Source organism: Canis lupus, chromosome 16 (genome assembly GCF_003254725.2).
Source record: "Canis lupus dingo isolate Sandy chromosome 16, ASM325472v2, whole genome shotgun sequence".
Taxonomy (NCBI): Eukaryota; Metazoa; Chordata; class Mammalia; order Carnivora; family Canidae; genus Canis; species Canis lupus.
The window spans coordinates 41,833,318-41,852,151 of record NC_064258.1 but is presented as its reverse complement, the minus strand read 5'-3'; the positions used below and the strand labels follow the sequence as shown (position 1 = coordinate 41,852,151).

Here is an 18,834-nt window from a genome sequence, read left to right as displayed (position 1 = left end):
AGCAATACAGGACAATGAAAACTGTATTGAATAAGGGGAAATTTAACATCAATAATTCAACATTAACTTTGGGGGGGTTTAATTTGATAGACTGTCTCACATCCTTTTACATTTAAGAAACTTGTCAGTAATATATAAGGGAGTAAGCATTCATTTTACAACTATATGTTGCAGATGCATAAGGTTTGGTTGGTTGTGCCCTGCAAAGCTGCAATAGGTGCCATTCATGTGAACAAGGTAAAAGGCATCCCTTTATGCGGAGTATGATTTACTCAGTCCTAAAGGTAGCCTCATTGAGGATTTAGGAGTTAAGTAAGTTGTTCTGCGTCGTATGATTCTCAAAGAACAGAAATCTGTCCATTTAAGTACCTAAATTTAAAGTGCCTTTGTGTCTCTGTGTGTATGTATACATAAATATATAAAGATTGACAGAGAGAGTGCACATGAGCATGCATGCACAAGGGGGAGGGGAGGGGCAGAGGGAGAAGGAGAAGCAGATCCCTCCTCCTGCTTAGCAGAGAGCCTTGCAAGGAGTGGGACTCCATCCCAGGACCCTGGGATCATGACCTGAGCCGAAGGAAAGCAGACACTTAACTGACTGAACCACTCAGGACACTTAACTGACTGAACCACTCAGGCCACCCTATAAATATATATATTTTAATATATATTAATATATATATTTTATATATTTATATATATAAATGTAAATATATATATTTTATATATATTATATATATATAAATATAAATATATATATTTTAAAGATTTTATTTATTTATTAATAAGTTATACACAGAGAGAGACAGAGACACAGGCAGAGAGAGAGACAGAGAGAGAGAGAAAAGCAGTCTCCATGCAGGGAGCCTGACGTGGGACTTGATCCCAGGACTCCAGGATCACGCCCTGGGCCGAAGGCAGGCGCCAAACCACTGAGCCACTCAGGCTGCCTAAATATATTTTTTAATGGACTTTTTCATTAGTGTACAGTTTCCTGGAACCTTAAAGAGACTCTGAAGAAGAAACTTGTACCTTTGGGTCAGGCTTATGAGCATGAAAATAATTAGAGTGCTGTTTTATCATGGATATTATCCCAGTGGTTATTGAAGTGTGCATGCTTAATGACAGCTTCAACAGCATTTTAAAGAATGTTATTGATATGACTTTAAAGGAAAGACAACTTTCAAGGATCCTACTCTACTTTGGAATTTCTCAGAAACAAACACTGAGACAAAGATTTGAGTGGAAGAAATTTAGATGGGAGGAATAAGAAATAGGGAATTAAGGCAGGGAAAGAAAGAGAGCAAATACAAAGTGTGTTAGCAAAAGAAGTACCACAAGTGGAGTGGAACCTTCTGCGGAAAGTGTAGATGGCATATCTCTGAATTATTTCACGGAGGGAGAGGGAAATGGGATATTTATGCACCACTTCCACCATCTTTGGTCCAGAGCTTTTCCTGGGGTCTGTTAACTCTCTCAGAACGTGGGCAAACATGCTTTAATGACCAGAGAAAGCCCTACAAAGGCATGTAGGGCACAACCTTCCCTGTTTTCATTATGTAATAGCAACCCTATATCCTTTTTTCAGCCAGGACTTCCTTCTCTGCTTATTGGTCATCTGGAATAAGAAGCTGAAAATGACAAGGGAGAAGATATAACTTCAGATTCAGTGAAGGGGCGCCTGGGTAGATTAGTCAGTTAGGTGTCATGACCTTTGGCTCAGGTCATGATCTCAGAGTCCTAGGATCAAGCCTTGCATTGGGCTCCCTGCTCAGCAGAGAGTCTGCTTCTCCCTCTCCACCTGCCTCTCTCCCTATTCATGCTTTCTTTCACTCCTTCTCAAATAAATAAATAAAATCTTTTTTTTTTTTTTTTTTTTTTAAAGGAAGATTCGATGGAGCCCTTACTCTGTCCCCTTGTAGAAGGATCCCTCTGCCTTCCAGGAACCAGGACCTCTGGCCCACCCTAGACAAAAGTTGTGGGGGTGGGAAGCCCAAATTCCTCAAGTCATTTCCTGATCTATGCGTTTTAAGCAGGAGAACTTGTTCAATTAAAATGGACTATGACGTGGATCAAAGCCCCATTTTGCCAAAGATGTGACATTGCTTTTGATTTATTATCATGGCTGATGGGGGCATTTTCAGGGACTTCCATCTGGCTTTTCTTCACATATGACTTACCCTGTGTAGGCCAGTGAACCAGGGTGAGGTAAGGTTTTATCAGTTCTAATTATAGTTGTTTCCATGATGCCCTTGGGCAACAGAAATTTCCACTTGCTAGTTCCATAGATCCACTGGTTTGACTATGAAATGAACTGAGGCCAGGACTCCGATTTCATTTACCACCGGTGCACCCCCACCCTAAAAGGTGGCTATGATGCAGGTTTAGATCCACGGGCATGAGTGATCTAACAGCTGCATCTAACAACTGAGCTTAAATCTGCTGAGGAAATGTAGGAAATAGTTCGAACATGTGCCTCGAAGTTATCTCACCCACATCAAGAGAGAGCTGAGGTATGTGCATACCAACTCCCTTGCAAGTATCTCAGTCATAGGATGAGGGCTGCTCTAGGAGGGGTGATTCTGAAGCCTATCTGGCTGCCATGTGCTCAGCTACAGCGGACTATGATGGCAAGAAAAAGCCTTCAGTTGCAGGCACTGGTAGTTGGAGGTCAGTATTATGTGCACCCACTAAAACAGAAATAGCCAAAGGGGTAAGCATGAAACACTGATATTACCTTCTACTTTTAATTAACTTTTAACTTTTATTTATTGTATTTTATTTTATTGTATTTCTTAAATACCGCACAAACATAAAACTAATTGTTAACTCCTTTGCTTATTTATCTTAGAAAACAAGAAAACCAACCCAAATTACAAGTTAAGAGGACAGAAAATTTGCAAACCCATAAAATTTAAGTTAACATTAATTCAGTGTGGGAGATGATATTTTGCTAAAACTAAAATGCCACATAGACTATAAGTATGATACTCTGCCAGGATTTTTGAATTAGTCTTCCTTTGTTTCATGCGAAGACTCAAAAATTTCCACCATTTTTCCTTAATTATTAAAGAACTTTCATGTATATAGTGAATGTAAAATCGTTTCCCTTCACTTGGCTTGAATGCATTATTTACATGCTAAGCCATTCTCTTTTATTCTTAAGAGATATAAATCTTGACAATATACACCTATAAACCTTCGGACAATATAAAAATATAATGTTACAAATTCAAACCAGAACGTGGGGCTGAGAAAATGCAAATGTCTAAGTGGAAGTACTAAATTTATCATTTTTCATAACATCCAAAGGTTATCTGTAGTTATCTAAAGGAATTCAATAATAAATAAGTAATAACAAATGAGTAATAAATAAGGTATCTAAAGGTACCAGGAATGGGGGTGCCTGGGTGGCTCAGTTGGTTATACATCTGCCTTCGGCTCAGGTCATGATCTCAGGTTTTGGGATTGAGTCTATTGTCAGGCTCCCCACTTAGCAGGGAGTCTGCTTCTCCCTCTCCCTCTGCCCCTCCCCCACCATTCATGCTGGCTCTCAAACCAGTAAATACATTAAAAAAAAATAAAATAAAAAGGCTATCAAGAATAGCACATATTGTGATGTTGAATATTATTTCAACTTCTTAAGGATTTTAATTTTTTTAATTTTGGAGAGATTTTTAAGGAACCGAATTTTTAAATATGGAAATCCTAATCTCAAATATCAATTCTATCAGTTTTTCATTGGTAACTTTTTCTTTGATTGAATTGAAGTAAAATTATACTGAATGCCACTATTTCTGTAAAAGTAACATATACACCATGATCCTAGTTTGTTTTTTTAATTTTCTTTCCTCTCTTCCTTCCTTTGTTCTTTCAGCAGAGGGAGATGGCTGGAGTTATATATATATATTTTAAGATTTTATTTATTTATTCATGAGAGACAGAGAGAGAGAGAGAGACAGGCAGAGACACAGGCAGAGGGAGAAGCAGGCTCCATGCAGGGAGCCTGACGTGGGACTCCATCCCAGGTCTCCAGGATCAGACCCTGCGCGGAAGGCGGCGCTAAACCGCTGAGCCACCCGGGCTGCCCTATATTTACTTTTGACTATTTAATCTTGGCTATTTCATTTCTGGGTGATAGGAATTTGGGGACTTTTAATTTTTCTTTAAATTTTTCTTGAATTTTTATAAGATAAAATCAGGAAAAGTATTGGGAAAAACTAGTGTAATCGAGCTTGATTTCCATTATTTTTAATTATGTCATAGCTTCTGTACTGATCTAAAGATCAAGACATATTTTTAAACCAATCTCGATTATAAACCAACCTAATTTCTAGGGGCCAAGTGGTCCAGGCATAGTATTATATTTATTTTTTGACAGTTCTCTTCAGCTTTTGGATATTAATTCCTTGGGATGAGTATCTTTGGCCCAAAGAAATGGAAAAGATTTCTTATTCTTTACCTAGTTATGGTTAAAATCTATCATTCCTCTGTGGCTGAACCCATATTTTAAGCCCCTGCAATCTGTTGCTATGATGAAATCTTACAGAATTAACAAACTTGAGCCAGTGTGACCCTATATCAGGGTGATCCTCCAGGAGTCATAGGAGGCTCAGTGGTTAATCCCCTATATAGTTCTTGAAATGGAACTGGATGAAAATCAAAACTATATAAAGGAAAAAGGCAGTTTTAGGGTAAATATGATTCAAACCTCAGACATTAATGTTCTCTATTCCATGGACAATTAAGTGTGTTTGAAATTTAATGTCTTAACTTAACATTCCTTGTTGATAACTCGGCAGCAAGAGGCAAAAACTTAGAAGGTCAGGGGGCACCTGGGTGGCTCAGTGGTTGAATGTCTGCCTTCAGTTCAGGTCATGATCCCGGGTCTTGGGATCGAGTCTTGCATCAGGCTCCCTGCTTCTCCCTCTGCCTGTGTCTCTGCCTCTCTCTCTGTGTGTGTCTCTCATGAATAAATAAATAAAATCTTAAAAAAAAATAAGAATCTACAAAGTCCATACAACTAAAATGCTATTTTACTCAAAATCTAATACCTGCCTCAGCTACAAATGCAAGTTCCCCCCAGTTCAACTGATGTTAAATTCAGCCACAGGAATTCACGTCAGACTGTACAAGGTACAAAGGACTCACGTCTATTAAAAACAATCCTATACCTGGAATTCCCAGGTGCTGCAGCTGTGTCAGGATAATAGATATTTTTTTATAAGATTTTTAAAAAAATTTTTGTTTATTTATGATAGTCACAGAGAGAGAGAGAGACAGAGAGAGGCAGAGACATAGGCAGAGGGAGAAGCAGGCTCCATGCACTGGGAGCCCGATGTGGGATTCGAATCCGGTCTCCAGGATCGCGCCCTGGGCCAAAGGCAGGCGCCAAACTGCAGGCTGCGCCACCCAGAGATCCCAGGATAATAGATATTAAGTGGAGTTTTTCTTGCTGTCTCATGATTGCTGTTAAGACCCAAGCCTGAGGGAAACAGAGACTGAGGGTCCTATACCCTAAGTTCAGAGACACTAGCAGTTGGGGCCCATACCTCTGTAGCAGAGAGGAAAGGCCTGGATGAGAGGGGTGGGCTTGGGGAGGATGTGCTACTCGTGGAAAGGAGTTATCCCATCCTTCTCTACAACCAAGGATGGGGATGCCACCAGGAAAATTATTTCTAACAGTGGAAGGAGAGGTTAGCATTGAAGTTTGCTATTTAATATATATTGGGTCAACAGACTGAGCGACTTGACAGAGGTCAAAGAAGGAGTGTTAGTGTGGTACTGAGATGCTCAGGGGAGCTAAAATCCCACCAGAGCCCTGGCTGAGTTCTTGGTTTAAGAAGAGTACAGCAAGACCTACTTGTGCCCATTGGCCCAGGAATGGCCTTGGGAGTGGACTGGAGGCATTGCCGGGACCATGGCATTATGGGGGATAAGGAGGTGGATGCAGTGGGGCAACATGATATAAGTTACCAGCTGGCTAGAAGATATTAGCTCTTGAAAGGGGCTCCCAATGATCAAGGAGGCTGCTCCAAAGTGACCTCTTCAACCATTCACACAAGGACAGTGAGCTAGAATAGCAGGTAAGGTTGTCAAGAGAAAAGGACTGCAACCTCACAGGATATAGTAATTAGATGTCTATCTGTCTGTCTCTGGTTCTCCAAAGCCAGAAATCCATCTCATGCCTCCTTCTCTGTCCCTTAGACTGGCTGCTCTGTTGAGGTGAAGGGAGATGGCTAGGTTCGAAATAGTTATGAGATTAAAATTTTGAAATGAACTGGATGGGGACTTCTGGCCAAGATGGAGTCGGGGCACCAGGCTTATATTCACTCCTGAAACTAAACACACACACACACACACACACACACACACACACACACGCCAGGCAAAATATACAAAGCAATGCTTTTTAAGACATGCAATTAAGCATTGTTGGTCATTATAAAAGTGCATATTAAAACTAAAATGAGATATCAGAAGGAGTAAAATAAAAAGACTATTTCACACATTGGCAAGGATTTGGAGGAACTGGAACTCTCAAACTATTTTGATAGGACTATACAACTACTTTGGAAAATAATTTGGGAGTTTCTAAAAACATTAAGCAGAAGTCTATCATATGCCCCAGCCATTACTCAATTAGGTATTTATCTAAATTTTTAAAAGCAGAGATGCCCAGATATAAAAACTTGTACGCAGATTTTTCACAGCAGCTTTATTGGTCATAACCCCAACCGGAAGCAACTCAAGTGTCTGTCAGCAGGCGAATGGATGTACAAATTGTAGTATAACCATATAATTGAATACAACACAACAAGAAAAAGACATGAACTATTGGTTCCTACAACAACATGGATAAACCTCAAAATATTTACGTCAAGTGAAAGAGACCAGACAACAAAATGACAGCATGCCCTTTAACGGAAGGAGGGCAAAGAAGGGTTAGGAGGGAGAGATTCCAAAGAGTAAGAGAAAACTCTGGGGAGTGATGGTTGTATTCACCATCTTGAGCATGGTGATAGTTTCATGGATGCTTCTAAGGGTCAGAATGTATCGAATTGCACACCTGAAACATACTCAGCTCATTCTAGGCCAATAACACCTCAGTAAAGCTGATAAAAAGTAAAGAACCATAATGTGGCTATAGGATCTAAAATGGGACTGATCGAATCGAAGTTATTGAAAAGTTATGAAATTGGACTGAGGGAGAATTGAGTCCTTCCTCAGGCAGAGATAGAGTAGATTAACAAATATAGTGGGGATGGGATGGGGACTGCTATCCTTTGTATTCTAGTTTCCTGAAATTTGGCAGTGCATTAGTTACAAAACCAGCTATTCACTTGCAATCACCAAATGCTACAGCCAACCCAAGAGCTTTCATTATCCTCTGATATCTTGAAAATGCAATGTTAGTTCTGCTAGTGCATTTTCAGGGACTCATGGCCGAGATGTCATGTGCTCAGGCTTGAGAATTAATCTTATTTCTCTTCCCTCCGGGTTCTGAGGGACAATCAAGAAATAGACACGGAAATTGGGGTCAAAATATTATCTTTGATTTATTATAACTGGATCAGGGAATGAGCTTGGATCTAAAGTTTGACACCTTTACGTATGATTTGAATATTTGTTTATTGTGAGAGAGAGAGAGAGAGAGAGAGAGAGAGAAACAGCACTGGGGAGCGAGGGGAAGAGTGTAAAGGAGAGAAAACATCAAGCAGCCTCCCCACTGAGCACGGGGCTCCACACAGGCTCCATCTCATGACCTGAGATCATGACCAGAGCCGAAATTAAGAATCCGATGCTTACGTGATTGAGTCACCCAGGAGGCCCATTATTTGAATTTATTTTACCAGCACCTGGACAGCTGAATTTCTTCCTTGCTCTCCTCCCCACTCTTCCCCAATGCCAAGGCTGAGACCATTGTAGTAAATTCACCCAAAGGAGCAAGTGCAGAGGAAGAGAAAAACATTCTGTCTGTGTGGCACTAATATGGCACTGAGAAGAGCTACTTGAGAAAACGTTTGGAATCATAGGAGGCATTAAATGTCATTACAAGCATCAAGCTGACTAAGGGTCTTCTGTAAATAAGTAAGTGGATTGGCATTCAGGTGCTATGAAGTTTTAAAAAATTTTTTTGCTATTTTTTTTATTTGATGCACACATTGCTAGTATCAACACTAATCTCAGTACATTTTTTTCAACTGATATCTAGTTTACAAACTAGTCTTTAGTTGAAATGGATCTTCTCCATAGCAAAGTTGTATAATACATTTCTTTCAGGTATATGTCAAGAATTCCACATAAGTTGTTTAAGTACAAACTGAAATAAGATAGATATCATAACTATGATAGATATGAAGACATGCACAGGATTTGCTCTTTCATTTTGAAACACATGATTGATGCAAAAGTGTTGTATCATTTGCTCATTTAATTTAGGTATACTCAAGTCTATTATAAAGGGAAAGTGAGAGGGAGGGGAACAATTCAAACAGCACAGTTCACCTACTCTTCTACTCATTCTTTATTCACCCAAATTACACATGTGATGCTCTTGACTCCTTCACTGCTCTCAGATCCCATGTGTCTCATATCTCACTACACTGAGTATGACTCTAGGTACAAGGTACATGTACTTGGGATGCCTGCCTGGCTCAGCAGTTGAGCATCTGCCTTCTGCTCAGGTCTTGATCCAGGGGTCCTGGGATCTAGTCCCACATCAGCCTCCCCACAGGGAGCCTGCTTCTCCCTCTGCCTATGTCTCTGCCTCTCTTTGTGTGTCTCTCATGAATAAATAAATAAAATCTTTTAAAAAAATTAAGGTACATGTACTTTAACATAGTCCCTACATGCAATCCATCTAACTCACTCGCTGCCAACCAAAGAAGTAGTGATCTGTTCCAGTGTTGGAGGAAGTACTGATCTTATAATTAGTAAGAGATTGCTTGTCTCTTATGTGGGTGGCTGTTGGCATCCAAACACCACCAACCTAAGAGATTTTCAAGAGGAATGATTTTTCTTTACCTTTTGTTCTACCTATTTACCTGAACCCCTACATAAGATATAGCACCTCTGTAATATTTGCTATCCACTGGTGTTATTTAGTAAAGAGATTTGAGGAAGAAATAATTCTGTTTTCTGTCAGAGCATAAATTTGCCATCAACTTTGTAGCTGGTTGGCCAAGCATATTGACTTAAATGTGAGGCTTACCCATGTTTTGTCCCTCTATAAAGTACAATTTTTGAATATCTTTGTATTTTGTTCCCTTTTCCATCTTTAGCAACAAAACTAATCAATTTTATACTAGAAGGTATTATTTTGTACTTGTTCCTTTGTAAGTTCACCAGAGGGGTCATTGCACTTTTTGTTTTAATGATAAAAGAGTTTCCATGGCTTCTTGCCACTCCTAGACAAGGTTGTAAAACAAACAGTGACCTGGGGACTATAGGTGACAGGGTTGTTAGTCTAATAAAAAAGTTTTCAAATATTCTTCAATATCCTTCTTATTTATTTCTCTCTGTAGCTATTATACAAGATCATCTTTCATATTCATTTGTCCCAGTCCTTCAACAAATATTCTGCATTCATGCCAGTGTGCTGTGTTCTGTATTTGCAGTTAATGACTTTACTTGGAATTAGATATTTAAAATATTATTTATTTTTAATGACTCATTCCTGGGCAATCTTTTATTGATTAAACTACTGAAAACATAACTTCAATAGAATTTATAACTTTACATGTTTATTTCTTCTCATATTTGAGGTTACTATTGATACAATTTACATGTTTTTTATATTGTGCAGCTAGTAACAGAATATTGTAATTATGATTGTTTTTGCTATATTCCCTTTTTTAACCTTTTATAACTAGAATTGTAAGTGATTTATGCACCACCATTACTATTTTGCAGAATCTTACTATAACTCTATATTTACCATTACAAGTGAGATTTGCACTACCTTTTTATGTTTTTGTGATGTTAATTTGTGTTCTTTTATTTCCACTCAAAGAACTCCATTTAGCATTTCTTGTAAGGCAGATCTGGGGATAATGAAGTTCCTCAGCTTTTGATTGTTGAAGAAAGTCTGTATCCCTCTTTTGTTTCTGAAGGATAGCGTCTTGGGGTATAGAATTCTTGGCTGATAGTTATTCTTCTAAAATATTTTAAATATGACATCCCATTCTCTTCTGGCCTGAAAAGCTTCTGTTGAGAAATCTGCCAGTAAGTAGTCTTATGGGGTTCCCTTGCATCTAACTTCTCTTTTTTCTCTTGCTGCTCTTACAGTTCTTCTTCTTCTTCTTCTTTTTTTTTTTTTTGTCTTTGATTTTTGACACTTTTATTATACCGTGTCTTAGTGTAGCTCTATTTGGGTTCAACCTATTTGAAATCCTTTGGGCCTCGTGGATCTGGATGTCTACTTCTCTCTTCAGGTTTTGGAAGTTTTCAACCATTATTGTTTTAAGTATACTTTCCACCCCTTTCTCTTCTGAAATTCCCATAATGTGAATACTGTTTCTTTTCATTGTGTCCCATAAGTCCCATACACTTTCTTCACTCTTCTTCTTTTTTTTTTTTTTCTCCTCTAACTGGATAATGTCTAACATCCTAAACTCCAAGTTGCTGGTTCTTTCTTCTGCATGGCTGAGTCTACTTTTGAAACACTCCATTGAATTCCTCAGTTCAGTTACTGTATTTTCAAACTCCAGGATTTGTTTCTTATTCTTCTTTTTAAAAGAAAAAAAAAGATTGATTTATTTGTTTATTTTAGAGAGAGAGAGAGAAAGAGAGAGGGCAAGTGCAGAGGGGTGGGGAAGGGCACAGGGAGAGAGAGTCCTAAGCGGACTCCGGACTGAGCATGGAGCCCTGCGTGGGTCTCCATCTCACATCCTAGAGATCAAGTTCTGAGCTGAAACTAAGAGTCAGATGCTCAACCAACTGTCCCACCCAGGTGCCCCATGTTTTCCCTTTTTTTTTTTTTTAATGGTGGCTATCTCCTTTTCAAACTTCTTTTTTCGTTCATAGTTTGTTTTCCTAATTTTATTTTGTTATCTGTGTTTTCTTGTAGCTCACTAAACTTCTTTAAGAGCATTATTCCAAACTTTTTGACAATTCATAAATCTCCATTTTGGGGGGTCAGTAATTAGAGCTTCATTAGTTTCCTTTGATGGTGTCACACTTATCTGATTTTTTGTGGTCATTAATTCCTTACATTGGTATCTACACAATAGGGTAATGGGGCTCCTGTTCCATACTTTATAGATTTAGTTTAGCACAGACCATTCTTCATCAGTCAGCAGCTTAGTTTGAGTTTTTGGATGTGTCTTCTGGTAAGGTCCTTGGGCAGGTAGGACCTGTGGCCTACTATTATGGTTTCTTTTGGGGCAAGGCAACTGTTTGAGCTCCGAGGACAGGAATGGGTTGGTGTGGGGGTGCCACTGGCTGAGAACCATTGCCTAGCATGGTTCCTTATCCAGGTGAGGCTGAAAGATGGGCTCTATGGTTAGGCTTACTAGATGGTCAGAAATGGGTACTATATTCAGTTTTAGATGAAACTATGAATTAGATTTCCTATCCTGGTAGGGCAGAAGGACAGGACCCAGGGCCTGTAAAACTCCTTGTTTGGGAGCCTGAGTCAGGCCAGAGCATACACTGAATTCCCTAGTCAGGTGAGGTCACTGGTTTTGCTCTGCAGATGGGGGAAACCATTGAGCTGTACTCTCTGTTTAAATGCTACTGTATGTATGGCTGTTGAATTGGCTACACAACTGCCCCTATGCTTTGGTTATTTCCCCTTGTTGGATAAGCTGAAGGCTATATTCAGTGATTAGTGAGTCTATGGATTAGATTCCCTGCCCAAACACAGTGGGGAAGCAGCACTAAACCTAGTAAAGCTCTTTGTTGTCTTTTCTCAAGCCAACCTGCATCCCAAGTTCCTGGCCAAACAAGGTCACTGACTTTGCTCTGCAAACTATTGGCTCTCCCTGTCTTTCTCTAGCCTTGAGAAATGCTGAGTTGCACAGCTTCCAAGCGTTGTTACCAGTCCTTCTCGTCAGATAGGACGAGAAGACACTCTCCACAGTGGGTGGGGTTGTGACTCCACTTCTTGCCTGGGCATGGAAAAACCAGGCCCTAAGGACAACAAAATTCCTTATTTGAAAATCTGAAGCAGGAATATGTGCACTCTGCCAAGTTCTCTGGTCAGAGTGAATCTCTGACTTAGGTGAGCAGATGAACAAAGCTGGTGGTTGGGATTTCTACTTGGGCACTGCAGGTATGAACTCCATCTGCCAAGATCCTTGTGCTGGTTGTGGCAAGTGCCTCCTTCCTCTATCATCATCAGATTTCTAGTGGTTGAACTCCCAGATTCCTCTGCAATCCTCATAGTGTGATATCAGAGTAGGGGCTCCCACAAAATGGCCCACAATGCTGGAGAGGGCTGGTTGTACCCCTTGAGTTTTCTTTTCCTACTGTAGGAACCAGCGGCTCAGGAGAGACTTTTGTGGTACTGTGCTGGCCTGGGGGAAGGACAATGTGGCCAACATTTAGCTGCTTCTCCTATTCTCCTAATGTAGTTTGTCTTGGTCCTCTGGTACAGGGGATGTGTGGCCTCACCCCTATGTTTTAGGATTCTCTCAGTGGTGACTCATTATTGAATAATTATTAGTTGTTCTTCTTGTGGGGCAAAGTCAGGAATGGTGTATGTTGTCTTTTCTGTCTTCACTACCATGACTAATTATAAAAAGAAATCTAATCATCAAAGAATAAAACCCATACGTACATTTTTCTCCAGCCCATACTCTCCATTGAACTTCACTGGTGATAGAGAAATGAAATCAGCAACATTTTCAACTTTCTAATAAGTGTATGCCTATGTGATCAGGTGAGTGGATATTTTCAAGCCTGGGCTAGATAACTTCTTAAGATTTTTTTTTTTTTTATGCTATGGTTCACTATCAACTCCAAGAAAATGAGGCACGTTGCAATCCAAGGTGTCATAGGGCAGTAGGGAACCTGGGATTTGTATTTCTGCTGTGCAGTGCTCTCTTCCTGTCCATTGGTAAACCACCTTGTAGCCATAGAACCATTGAAAGCTAGAGCTTCACTGGGTCTCTGGCATGACCCAGTATAGCTATCTCATTTGTCACAAAAGGAAATAGAGATCTGAGTAATTTAAATTGTCTTTCCCAAGGCCATACCCCTAGTTAGTGGTGGAAGCAAGTGGGGTGGCGGGGGTGGGGGGAGTCCAAGCAGGATGTTATGATCTTTCCACTATCATTTTGCTCCTTGGAGCAAAGCATGTCCTATGACATACATAGCCTATATGTAATGTAGGAAAATTCTCTAGAATTTCTCTAGTCAACTGGATGTCTTGACCCCAGGGAAGAACATAATATCAGGAGAGATGCACCACCAATGCATCGCTGCTCTTGTAATGAAGGTGGCAGGTGTCCTGTGGGTCAAGGTTGAAGCAGTTGGCAGGAGAGTAGTACCTGCCTCAAACATGCTTCACCACTAGACAAATATGGGATTTCAATACTTAGGACAACTTGTCCTTTAACCTTGTGATTTCAAACAGAGATGTGAGTGGAAGTGTAGGTGGAGAGACAGCAAGACAATGACTAGGCATTTGTCAAAACCGTTTGTCAACTGGTTGAAACGTGGCACAAGCCTGTACAAATACAAAAAATAAAGTACCAGTGGTAAATTATCAGAAAATAATAATAATTCTAGTGTTGCTTTATTCATCTCTAATATACTGATTGATTTTTCTCCTAAAAGATTAAAATGATGTCTTCTTAATGGTCAGGAGAAGTTAGGTTATGTCTCCAGGGTTAGGTGAAGTTAGAGGAGAATATTATACAAAAGGCAAAGCTTTAAAAAAAAAACTTAGGAAAAAAATAAAATAAGGCTAAATTATTTTATTGTCCTGTCTGGCAGCCCTGTGATTAGCGTTATCAGGGGGTGTGTGGAGGGGGTGTGTGGAGGGGGTGTGTGGAGGGGTGTAGCTGTAGAGCTGCAATCGCTGCTTTCTATCTGGTGTTGACGTAGGTGTCAAAAACCAGCTGACAAGCTTGATGTTGGGCAATTCTTGTGATAACTTAGTTCAAGCTTCTGCTCTTAGGCAAACACCGAAGTGAAAAACAGACTGTAAATATTCACTAGCTAGAGGGTCCAGAGACTAATCAGGTTTTGCTCCATGCATGTAGACATTCGATCTCAGCTGATGGTCAGGACAGGGTGGTGCAAGGCATTATATGCTTTCTTATTTAGAAGCCCACTAATGACAAATTCTCTGCTTTATACCACTCACACTGATCATGAAAATAAATATTGGGCTAATGTTAAATAATGTTTTTAGGGAAATACACAACAGGGGTAACCTGATTTTTTGAGTATAAAAGGAATACTACAACACTTCTGCAGGGGTTCGAATACAAAAATTATGCTTAATCTGCTGCACCCACGGAGTTATCTATAAAAAATCATTTCAAGAATCTTGTGTTTTTAGAATTCTCTGGAAAAAAGTAGACCTTTCTAAAAATGATAGAGAATACATATACAGACGATTTTTTTCCTTTTGGGTACAAATAAAGTTTTGCTTAATTAAAAAAAAGGTAATGCTGTGTAGTTCTGAAGTACAGCTGATATATGTCTGGCACTTAAAAATTAAACTTTATGATAAAGGAATAAGGAGTTACTACAGTTTTGAGTTTCTTTGTCAATAAGAATGAGGTCTTATAATGCTTCAAAAATTCTTTAAGGCAATGCATTAGTTTTTATCTAGTTCACAGAGATATGGGGCTTTTTTTAAAACAATGTTTTATTTATTTATTCATGAGAGACACACACACACACGGAGAAAGAGAGGCAGAGACACAGGCAGAGGGAGAAGCAGGCTCCATAGACGGAGCCTGATGTGGGACTCAATCTTGGGTCTCCAGGATCAGGCCCTGGGCTGAAGGCAGCGCTAAACCACTTGAGCCACCCAGGCTGCCCAAATGTGGGGCTTTTAAAAAAAATCATACAAGTAGAGAAAACTTCCATAGTCTACTTTCCAAAAGCTTTTGGTTGAAAATAATAATCAATGTGTTGTGAAAAATTCAAATATGAAACATTACAGCAAAATAGGGATAATACAGCAAGATCCACATTCCTGAATTTCTTTCTTTCAAACACAATAGTTGATTTTAACAATTTTTTCTCCTATGTGCTCATTAACTCCTAAAGGAAAGAGATATTGCCAATTTCACTTCTACTTAAATTAGTAAATTTGAACACAGAACTTTCTCTTCTTTTTTTTTAGTTTCGTGTATTCAATAGAAAATCATAAGCCACGCAGTGGTGATCCATAGAGCCTGAGATTAATAAGGCATATCCTCAAGTGAGACATGAAAATAGGGAAAACTAAAATTCAGCACCTTGCCAAGCCAAGTTTTTACTAGAATTCATTAAAGGATACAAACAAAAAGAATTTCACTGAGTTTAATTGAGAAAAACACTGTACCACGCTTTTCCCAGGGATGTTTTGACAACCACTGTTCTGCTTGATTTTTAGGCTTATACGTATTTTAAGGCAAATGAAATCCATATGTTTCTGATTTACTTATGCTCAACTCATCAAAATGTAGTTGTATGAGCTTCTTGAAGTCTGAGCAGCTTCTAAACCACACTTATCCTTGTGAAATAGAACTCAAAGACAGAATTGGATTGTATTTAACTATATACTTATTTTTAAACTATCTGAGGAATTTCACTGAACTCATGTGGCTTAATACATATTATTATGCTATCTTTTGGAAATAGGCAAGTGGTACAAAATGTTTAGCCAAATAAATCCTCACTATTCCTTCTGCCCACTGCCTTTTTGATTGCATTGTTTTTCAAGGGAAACAGAAGGAATTTGGCCTGCAAAGAGAAATCTGTCCTTTCCTCAAGGAACATAATATATTCAATTGCTTTTCTCTCTAATTCTTCATATAAACAATAATGCTTGTCAGCTGTGAAATCAAGTAATTCTCATTTCTAGTTCTTCATTGGACTTTTATTCAGGGAATTTTGGTCAGAGTTTGATTATGGTTTAAAAATAAAGTGTTAGCTCTATGAAGGCATGAAGCCAGTGACTGTGATCATCAGCCTTGCATTCCCACATTTGGCACAAAAAACTATTGGTTGAAGGAATGAGTATGTCTGGTTTTGTCAAGGTCACTGGTATCCACTCTTTGTTCTTTGGGCTTCAACAGAGTATAAGCAGCCCTATATTTATTAATAGTAGATGTGCTTTGAAGATAATAGAAAGACATAACAGTAATTCTGATAACTGGGTTTTGCAGAAGATTTAAAATATTTTAGGGTTCCCTGAGTGCAGGTTTAGCTCCTGCCTTTGGCCTGGAGCATGATCCTGGAGTCCCAGGGTCGAGTCCCATATCGGGCTCCCGACATGGAGCCTGCTTCTCCCTCTGCCTGTGTCTCTGCCTCTCCCGCTCTCTCTCTGTGTCTCTCATGAATAAATTAATAAATAAATCTTTTTAAAAAATAAAATATTTTAATGGCTCAGATCATTATATTATCAAACATTCCTCAGGCAGCCTTTCAAAGCTAAAGTATTACAACCAAACTGAGATTAAGGAGAGTCACACACACACACAAAATCCATAGGATACCTCTACTCTGGTATCAGTAACATTCCATGCTACCCCATGAGAAAAGTTCTTCTCCAAAGACAATGCTTCTAGGGCGAGGGGTTTCTCTGTTGCCTCTTCACCCACCTGTTGGTGGCTGGAGCTCAGCCCCAGTTTTGTCCTTTTTTCCCATGAAGCTTATTCCACAGAGGACTCTACCATTATTTTGCAGTCCTGTCTAAAGGAGATTTTATCATGACATTCTCTCCTCTCAGTAGGGCTTAAGGTAGCAGTAAGATGTAGACAAAAACAAAGCATTTATGGACAGACAGACTTAGGTTACCCACTCTCACCTCCCATCCCCCCAAAAAAACAGTGTAACTGCTCTGAACTTCAACTTGGTTATTTCAAATGCAATTATAATGGCTAGCTTGAGGACTGTAATGCAAATTAAATAAGAAAACATACACAGTTCCCAGCACATAATTGACTTTCAAAATACTAGGTTTATTTCCTCTCTATTCCAACACCCTGAAGAATATCATATCTACCTATGCTTTCATTTTTATTATTTCAGAGCATACTTGTCACGTGCCAATTGTGAGCTAGGCAGTCTGTTGGGTGACTTGGACCCTAGAGTGCAGAAAAGGGTCATGACCATGTTCTTCTGGGATTTCAAACTGAGTGGGAGAGAGACATTAAAACATACAAATAATTCACTCATATTTGAAATTTAAGAAACAAAACAGATGAGCATAGGGGAAAGGATGGAAAAATAAAATAAGATGAAAATTGAGAGAGAGGCAAACCATAAGAGAGGCTGAATTCTAGGAAACAAACTGAGGGTTGCTGGAGGGGGGTGGAGGGATGAGGTAACTGGGTATTAAGGTGGGCACTTGATATAATGAGCACTGGGTATTTTATGCAACTGATGAATCACTAAATTTTACCTCTGAACCTAATAAAAATAGGAAAAAAATTTAAATTGTACATATGAATAAGTATTTACAAGTTACACCACATTGTGAAGGAAAAGTAGAGATCTGTAAGCACTGTTACTATCAAACATGTCTCCTGATCAGCCGACTCATTTCCAGGCAAATATCAGGATTCCTAACACGCAAAGCATTTTCATGGTCCTAGCCACAGTCACATGTGACACTTTCAAATCATATTAGATTTTTATGAATTGGGAGGGGATAGATACTTGTGTTTATCAGACATATATAAACCCATAGAAAGAAATGTGGGATCCATGTTAAAGCTTTAATATAAAGCGAGACTATCTTTAATGTTTATTTATTATAAACTGCCAGATTATTAACAGATTTGCACCTAGAAGACTGTATGATGCACCTGCTTGCCCTAAGCATATCCTATAGGCAAGACTTCCGCTGTAAAGTGAACAGAGAATAGCCATCATACTGCCCAGGAAAGGCAGTGGGTTTGTTTATTTTTTCAGTTTTATTGATATTTCTCTATACGTAAAAAATTGCAGGTATTTAATGTATACGTGTTGATGAGTTTGGACATATGCCTATACTTGTGATACTATCATCACAACTAAGGTAGTAAACATAGCCATGATCTCCAAAAGATCTCTTGTGTCCCTTTGCTTTTGTGTGTGATAAGAACATTTAACATAAGATCTGTTTTCTTAACAAATCTTTAAGAGCACAGCACTGTACTGTTAACTGTAGGCACTATGTTATACAGCAGATCTCTAGAATGTATTCATCTTACATAACTGAAACTTCTACCTATTGAACGACTTCCTAGCCCACCCCAGCCCACCCAAATCATCTGGCAACCACCACTCTATTCTTCTATTCTCTGTTTCTATGAATTTGGCTCTTTAGGTACCTCGTGTAAGTGGCATTATACAGCATTTGTCCTCCTGTGACTAACTTATTTCACTTAGCTTAATGCCCTCCATGTTGTTGAAAATGGTAGGATTTCTTTTTTTTAAAACCAGATAATATTTCATTGTATGGATATACCATATTTTCTTTACCCATCCATTTGTTGATGGACATTGGGTTCTTTTCAGATTTTGGCTATTGTAAATAATCCTGTAATGAATATGGGGATGTAGATACCTCTTTGAGAGAGTTATTTGTCTCCTTTGGCTGTATATCCAGAAATGGGATTGCTAGATCACATGGTATTTCTATCTTAATTTCTTGAGGCACATCTGTACTGTTTTCCA

At 39.0% G+C, this 18,834-nt stretch overlaps 1 protein-coding gene across 5 annotated transcripts in view; it reads left to right on the top strand.

The window, feature by feature from the left end:
- The window catches only part of MTMR7 (myotubularin related protein 7), a 172,189-nt gene that overhangs the window by 8,550 nt on the left and 144,805 nt on the right, over positions 1-18,834 (top strand). The window lies entirely within an intron of this gene.